Source organism: Scylla paramamosain, chromosome 1 (genome assembly GCF_035594125.1).
Source record: "Scylla paramamosain isolate STU-SP2022 chromosome 1, ASM3559412v1, whole genome shotgun sequence".
Classification (NCBI taxonomy): Eukaryota; Metazoa; Arthropoda; class Malacostraca; order Decapoda; family Portunidae; genus Scylla; species Scylla paramamosain.
Genome location: NC_087151.1, coordinates 4,935,001 through 4,942,500, shown reverse-complemented (window position 1 = coordinate 4,942,500; position 7,500 = coordinate 4,935,001). Strand labels below are relative to the sequence as shown.

General features: G+C 48.1%; 2 protein-coding genes across 2 annotated transcripts in view; both read left to right on the top strand.

Moving 5' to 3' along the window:
• Positions 1-5,678, top strand: part of LOC135092711 (transcription factor SOX-5-like) — an 8,669-nt gene extending 2,991 nt beyond the window's left edge. The window contains exon 3 of the mRNA XM_063991374.1: positions 1-5,678. This exon is cut by the window's left edge and continues 824 nt beyond it. The gene's annotated coding sequence lies outside the window, so the exon portion shown is untranslated.
• LOC135092394 (glutamate receptor ionotropic, delta-2-like) overlaps positions 162-7,500 on the top strand; it is a 251,022-nt gene continuing 243,683 nt past the window's right edge. Inside the window, exon 1 of the mRNA XM_063990902.1 lies at positions 162-302. The gene's annotated coding sequence lies outside the window, so the exon portion shown is untranslated. The remainder of the gene's footprint in view (positions 303-7,500) is intronic.

Genomic DNA, 7,500 nt, shown 5'->3' with positions numbered 1-7,500 from the left:
ATTTCTAACCATCCGAGTTTAAAAAATTTAAGGGAATAATGAGAGAGTAAATAATGCAAAAAGGATTTGAAGGTGGCGGGCAGCGCAGCTGACGTCACGTGACGTCACGGTGTAGGCTTGCTGGCCAGGACGTCAGTCACTGGGCACACACTCTGTGAAGTGTTTTGTTCCACGGCGGAAGGTGAATTTACGGTCATCCGGATTTGTATTTCGAGTACCAGTGCCATGATGCGCGGCCCGAGGCGCAGGGAAGGCGTGGGGACCATGAGTGGGGCGCCGCTTGCCCAGGGAAGGCTGGTGAGGTAAGGGAATGGTGCTTAGGTGACTGCATTGTTGTGGCTCTGAGAGGCCTGGTGGGCTGACGAGTGGGTGGGCGGGGGAGGAGAGGCCAGGTGGGGGGAACTAGGTGATGGGTTAAGGGACTAGGGACGGGGAGCGCTTCTATAGCCACCACACTCCTTCCCAGCCCCGTCATGGTGAAGGGCGCCGTCACTCCTTGTCTGACGGAGAGTCATCTAGTGTCGCGCACCCGACGCTCAGGGAGGATCAGGTTAGGGAAGCCTCACGTGTCTCAGTAAAGAGTTTGACGAGGCCAGCTACACGTCCTTAAGAATGTGAATATGTTAATGTCACTCAGAGTATCCACAGTCACTCAGTATTATGAAAAGACCTCGTAGGGGAGATTTAAGAATTATGGAGGTGCATCAGCGAAACATTTTTTTTTCTTTTAGAAGCCAATTTAAAGGAGATTATTTTTCCTAAGACTGGATTTGCGCAAGTAAGGTAAGTATCCATGAGGCTGCAACGTCAGGTTCTGGACGGCGTTTATCATGTTAATCTTGCGTATTAAAACACCAGTGTGAGGCAGGTGTAGTAATAACGCAGCGGGAGACGGTTGTGTAAGGAGTGCGCGGCGCTAGCAAGACTCCCCTTCTCGTTCATGACAATAATGACTGGCTGATCCCCGTCCCCCCACTCTTTTCAGCCGCCTCGCCCCACCCGCCACGCGATAATCAGATTTGTGTGTTTCTTTTCATGTCAAATTGGAAAAAAATAACGAGTTCACGGGATATTTTTGTGCATCCATCAAAGTAGTCAAGTTAGCGGCACTGGTGTGGTGAAAAGATGCTTTCTCGGCTTGAGCGTGTAGGGAAGGTAGTGGGAGAGGCAGGGAGGGGCTGGACCGAGGGGAGAGGAACAGTGGTGGGAGAGGTGGTGTGGTCTTGCTCCGGGGCTTGCTGGGAGTTCCTTCGTGTCGTCTAAGCTAAGCGTCGTGAATTGCAGGAAGGAATACTTAATTGCCACCACTTCTCTCTTCTTCCTTCATTTACTATTGTCTCCATATGTTACACACACACACACACACACACACACACACCAAGTGGGTGTGTGCGGGCGTGCCGTCGCCTGGCCTTCACGGGCGGCGAGGATAAACACAAAGGAACTGCGAGTTTCTTGAGTTTCTTGGATTTTAGTGTGAGTTGTGTTGAGGAGTGAGAGAAAAGAGAGGGAGAACAGACAGACAATGGTTCCTCTCCCTCAGTCTCCTCCTCTTTCATTCTTTTGGAAAACGACGTCGGAATGACTCCGCGACGATCTGGTTCTTGGAAATCAGAAAGAAAGGATTTGTAATAATTTTTCCTTTGAAGTACATATGATGTATTTTCCTCCCGGAGCAGTGATATGTATGTAGATCTCCCACGAGTGATCTTTCGACGGAGCCGTTCAAAGGTTCACTGGTTCGACGCTGCTGTTTCGTTCCTCGCACGCTTTATTATTTTTTTTCCTGAAGTATGTAAACCTTTCCTTGTGGCGCGGCGCGCAGAGGCCGCCGTCCAGGCCGCAGGGCGAGGAGAGCTCGACGACTTGGTCTGTATAATAGTAATAAGAATAATGACCCTAAGTTAATGGTGTACACTGATGAAGCTTTAAAGTTCCGAAGAATGTTTTCCTCGCCATGTGTTATTTTCTATCACTGTACAAGATGGAGGGAGGCGCGGCGAGCGGCGCCGCCCGCGGCCAACCTTATTTTTGAGTTTTTAAAGTAAGAGCGATGCCGCGTCGGGGCACCGGCCGCCCGCTGCCTCCCGGCGGTAGTTAGATAAACCAGTGCTTAGCTAAGGGATAGGTAAGAGATGTTCACTTTTTCCTTGAGAATTTACGGCTATTTCCCGATAGTCGCCGGGGCGCAGACGCCTCCATTGTTTGGAAGAGTCGATTCCGGACGAGCCTGTCTTGGCCAGCAGCCGTGACGTCACGCCGATTTTCCTGTACATAGCAAGTCACTTCCTGCAGCCACGACGATTGGCTCTTTGCCATGACGCAGGCGTGACGTCACACCCGCAGCACGGCGCCAGATTGGTCAGCAGCTGAGCCGCCCTGGTCGAGATGCTGTGTATTCTAAGTCAAGAGTCTGAGGCCGGTGTTTCTAATGACAGTATTAGTAGAGGCAGCGATCCTTCCTTTTGTATTTATATGTATAAATAATTGCTTCTCGACAAGTCTTTATGAAGACTGACGATCGGCAGCCAAAGGTTTAAGTCCCCCGCCCCAACACCCCAGCCCCCGCCCAACACCACCCCCGCGCCTCCAGCGGCCGCCCGAGCTGGTCACCTGCCCCTTCACCCCTCCCCCTCCTCCCCCTCCCTCCCGACACCTTGTTCTGTCTTCCCAGAGTCGTCTTCCCCAGGCCACTTCCTCACGCGTTCTCCTCCCCAGCATCCTCCCTTCCCTTCCCCCAACTTGTGGCAGTCCCATTAAGGTAATCCCTGTGGGCGGCTTACACACACACACACACACACACACACACACACACACACACGGGGACGCACATAGTGTTCACTCAAATTTAGCAGTTTAATATAAATGCCAAATAAAAAACTTTTCTTCCACGGTGCTTCCTCCCCCTTCCTCCCCGTCATCCTCTCCCTCCCCCGCCACCGCGCCTCTCTCCTATTCCTTCCCCCTCCCCCCGGCTCGTCGCCTCTGTACCATACCGTAGGGATCGCTATATAGGTGTAATATATATACATATAAACCTTATGTCATGTCGGAGCTTTACACTCTTACAGATCTTATGCACGTCCTTCCCTCCCCACCTCCCCCTGTCCTCTTCCTCCTCCACCTCCTCCTCCTCCTTAACCTTCCCTCTTTTAACGCACTATACTTCATCCTATCCTCTCTCTCTCTCTCTCTCTCTCTCTCTCTCTCTCTCTCTCTCTCTCTCTCTCTCTCTCTCTCTCTCTCTCTCTCTCTCCTTATTTTGGACTTTGTTTAATGGACTTTATTTTTTCTCCTTCCTTTCTTTGGGGGTTTTTGACCACCGAGAGTACAGTTCCTTCTCTCTCTTCCTTCACCATTCCTTCCTTCCTTCTTTCCTTCCTTCCTGACTTGATTCCTTTCCATTTCCTCCTTTCTCTTCTGCTATTTGTTTATTTTATTCATTTCTCTCTTTCTACCTTTTTTTTCCTTTCTTCTTTACTTTTCCTTCCTCTGCCGCTTCCCTACATCCGTCCTCCCTCCCTTCCTCCCTCCCTCATTCCCTCCCTTCCTTTCTCCCTCCCTCCCTCCCTCCCTCATGTTTGCTCCTGCCGAGTGTGTGTTCTTGAAGGTTTTCTAATAGGCCAATTACCAAATACCTGTTTATGTTGTAATCAAACACATTATTTTTTTTATTATATATATATATATTGTTTTTATTATTATTATTATTATTATTATTATTATTATTATTATTATTATTATTATTATTATTATTATTGTGTACCTTCATTTGGTTAACGGCCGCCTTTGTTTTAATTAAGTTCGGCTCCTCCTCAGTTTAACACTTTTATATATATATCTGATGATGGTGATGATGATGATGATGATGATAGTTTAGTGACACGCAGCCAGAGTATTGAGCTGTTAGTTCTTTCCCGCATTTGTGCACCACGTGTTTCCCCCGCGCTGGCCTACCTGCTGGGGCGCCGTCGGAGTGCGAGGGGCGGCGGGGTATGGGGTGTTGTGGCTCCTCACCTCGCCGTCCTCCCGTATCGTGGTGGTTGTGGTGCTGGCAGGGTGGCGGGTCGGACTGAGGGGGGATCAGGGGGCGTGGGTACTGGTCGCCTTCCTGCAATGTCCTGATACTCTAGAGAAAGCATTGAAGTCATTAATGTGCCCGGTGTGGTGGAGGGGCGCGTCTGTGCTCGCCCCGCCACGATGGACAGTAGGGAAGGGACACCAGGCACCCTTATCCCTCTATCACCTACCCCTTCCACGGTATCTTCCCTCCCATGTATCACCTAGCCTCCCACTGCTCAGCCCCGCCACTCCCCCAGCAGCACCGCCTCCCCCACGGCGCGCCACGTGCCGGAGGGCCAGAGCGGCGCGGCGACAGTCTACTTTGTATATTTCGTTTCATTCCTCACTCCTGGAAAACCCTGTTGACACGGATCAGCTGACTGTAACAGCTGACGAAGCCACCTGACCCGGCGGCGAGGGGCATGGGTGGGAGGCGGGGAGGGGCGGCGCTGCGGGGTGGGGAGAGGCAGTGGTGGGGAGGAAGTTTAGCCCCTCCGCCGCCTCCTCCCTCCCCGTGGCTGGCACCGACCGCCTCCCCGCCGCCCACCGCCGCTCGCCGCCAAGTTAATTTATATACACTAATAACACTTATCATAATTTTGTTTTGATGACCCAGATGACCCACGTCTGGAGATGTCTACGATAAGCAGCCTATACCTGTAAGAGACCTGCACTACTACTACTACTACTACTACTACTACTACAGTTTTCAGTACCACTATAGCTCCGTTTCTACTTCTCTGACTAATCCCTCCAGTCCTACCGCTACTACTACTACTACTGTTACTACTACAACGACTACAGCTACTACTGTAATTATTATTATTTAACGGTGTTTCAAGCAAAGGCAAATAATGGACAATGGAAATGGAAAACCAGAAACCAAGCAAGCAAAGGTTAGGATCCTCCTCCTCCTCCTCCTCCTCCTCCTCCTCCCGTCTAGTCTCTGCGTTGAGGGTTGGCCAGGCACCCTCCACCCCAATCCCCCCACACCTCCGCACTCCCTTCTATTCCTCCCCCTCCCCCCGAGGACACTTATCTCCCTTCTGGTTTTGTTTTATATTTATTCACTTATTTATTTGTTATTCATTATGTTCCTTCTCTGCCTGACTGCATCTTTTTGTTGTTGTTTTCGTTGGTTCTTATTTCAACTTGCGGTGGCGCCCGAAGTGATGAGGGTGACTTGTGATTCTGTTGAGTTTTGGTGATTGGCGCTACTTCTCCTGCCCCCAAACACCACCCCCTCCTCCTCCTCCTCCTCCTCCTCCTCCTCCTCCTCCTCCTCCTCCGCCTCCTCCTCCTCCCGCAACACCTCCAAAATTCGTGACGTGATTGGTCGCCTCGTTAATTATTATTATTATTATTATTATTATTATTATTATTATTATTATTATTATTATTATTATGCCCATTAGATGTAAAATAAATCAAAATTTGTAAAAAAAAACAACAAAGTAATGAGATTTAGAAAGAAAAAAAAAAGAGGAAAAAAAGAAGGACCAAATTGAGGTGTTTTGTTTGGTTTTGTGTTTGATGTTGCAGCTATAATAGTGTTATAAGACCATTTGTCGATTTGTTATTTGTTGTGCAAGTTTTATAATAAACACTAAAGTGAAGGTTTTTGTGTTTGTGTGTTTAGCTCTTCCTTGTGGTGGGGGTGATGGTGGTGGTGGCAATGATGCAGTGGTGGTAATATTAACTGGTGGTGTTAGTATATTGTGGTGGTGAAAGCTTGTAGTTGTTGTATTGTTTGTGGTACTGGTGTTGGTGGTGGTGGTGGTGGTGGTGGTAGTAGTAGGGAAGGAAATAGTGTAGTAGTAGTAGTAGTAGTAGTAGTAGTAGGGAGTTACAGTGGTAGAGTTTGAAGTGTTGCATGTAGTGGTAGTGGTGGTGGTGGTGAATGCTGCTGCTTCCATTCATGCTCTCTCTCTCTCTCTCTCTCTCTCTCTCTCTCTCTCTCTCTCTCTCTCTCTCTCTCTCTCTCTCTCTCTCTCTCTCTCTCTCTCTCTCTTGTAATGGTCACACAGCCTTTGATTGCACCACAAAGACACCCTTCCGTTGGCACTGTCGGCACCCTGTTGGCACTCCGTTGTTGAGACTCGTTAATCCTTCCCCTTCCCTCCCTCACACTTCTCTCCCATCATCTCTTCTTCCTCTCCTCTCCTCTCCTTTCCTCTTCTCTTCTCTTTTCTCTTCTCTTCTCTTCTCTTCTCTACATTTCCTCCCCCTTCCTTCCACTTGTCTGTTTTCATTCCCCAGCTCCTCCTCTTTTCCATCCCCTCTCCTTCATTCTTTCCTGCTTCCTCACTCTCTTCCATCTGCCGTTCTATCTTTTCTCTCTCCTCTCCTCTTTACTCCTTCCCACTTCCTCCTCAGTCATCTCCAGCATTCCCTCGTCTTCTTCTTCTCCTCTTCTCTTCCTTCCACCTCCTTCCTTCTCTCATGTTTGCGAAATTCTCACTTCCTCTTTTTCCCCTCTCGTATCTATCTTCGTTCTATTTATTTCTTCATCTACTTCCTGTTACTTCTCATTCTCTTCCTTCTGCTTTCTTGTTCTGTTTCCTTCCCTTCCTTTCCCTGCTCTTTTCTCTTCCTGTTCCATTTTCTGTTGTCTTTTCGTTTCTTGCTAATGTAGTTCACGGGTACGCCAGTTCTTTCCTCCCTCTTTCTTTCCTTATACAACTCCCTTTTATTTCCCTCACGAGCTTCCCTCCTCATCCAACCACCACCACCACCACCACCACCACCACCACCACCAAGCCACTCGCATGAGATTTAAAAGTAGCGGGGTCGGTGGTGATAGATACATATACATAGATAGATAGATAGGCTATATAATTAAGAGAAAAAAGTTATGATGGCTTTGGTAGAACAAACACACACATACACACACACTATAGTTTCATTATTATTATTATTATTTTTTTTTTTTACTAATCATCATTTTATTATCTTTTGTGTTTATTTGTGTTTAGTGGTTTGGTTTAAGAACATTTAAGCACGATGTTCTTCACTGTTGTTGTTCTCGTTCTTGTGTTCTCGTGTTCTGCCCTGCCTCATGTTGTCACTGAACGGAAGCAGGCCAACTGTAGCGTCTCTCTTCCTTTTTACCAGTCAGTGTTAAAAGAAAAAAAGAGAATAAATAAATAAATAAAATGCATTAGATTAGATATTGTTCGTGCAGGTATAGTGAGATTATGGTAGTGGTGATGGTGATGGTGATGATGGCGTGGTGCTAGTACACACACACACACACACACACACACACACACACACACACACACACACACACACACACACACACACACCCGCACTAGTCTCAGAATAACCGTAAAATACAATCACACGACCTTTATCACCGTCATTATAAGTGTTATTTGATTCCACGAACCTCAATTACTCCACCAGGACCTCTCCCTCCACCTCCTCCTCCTCCTC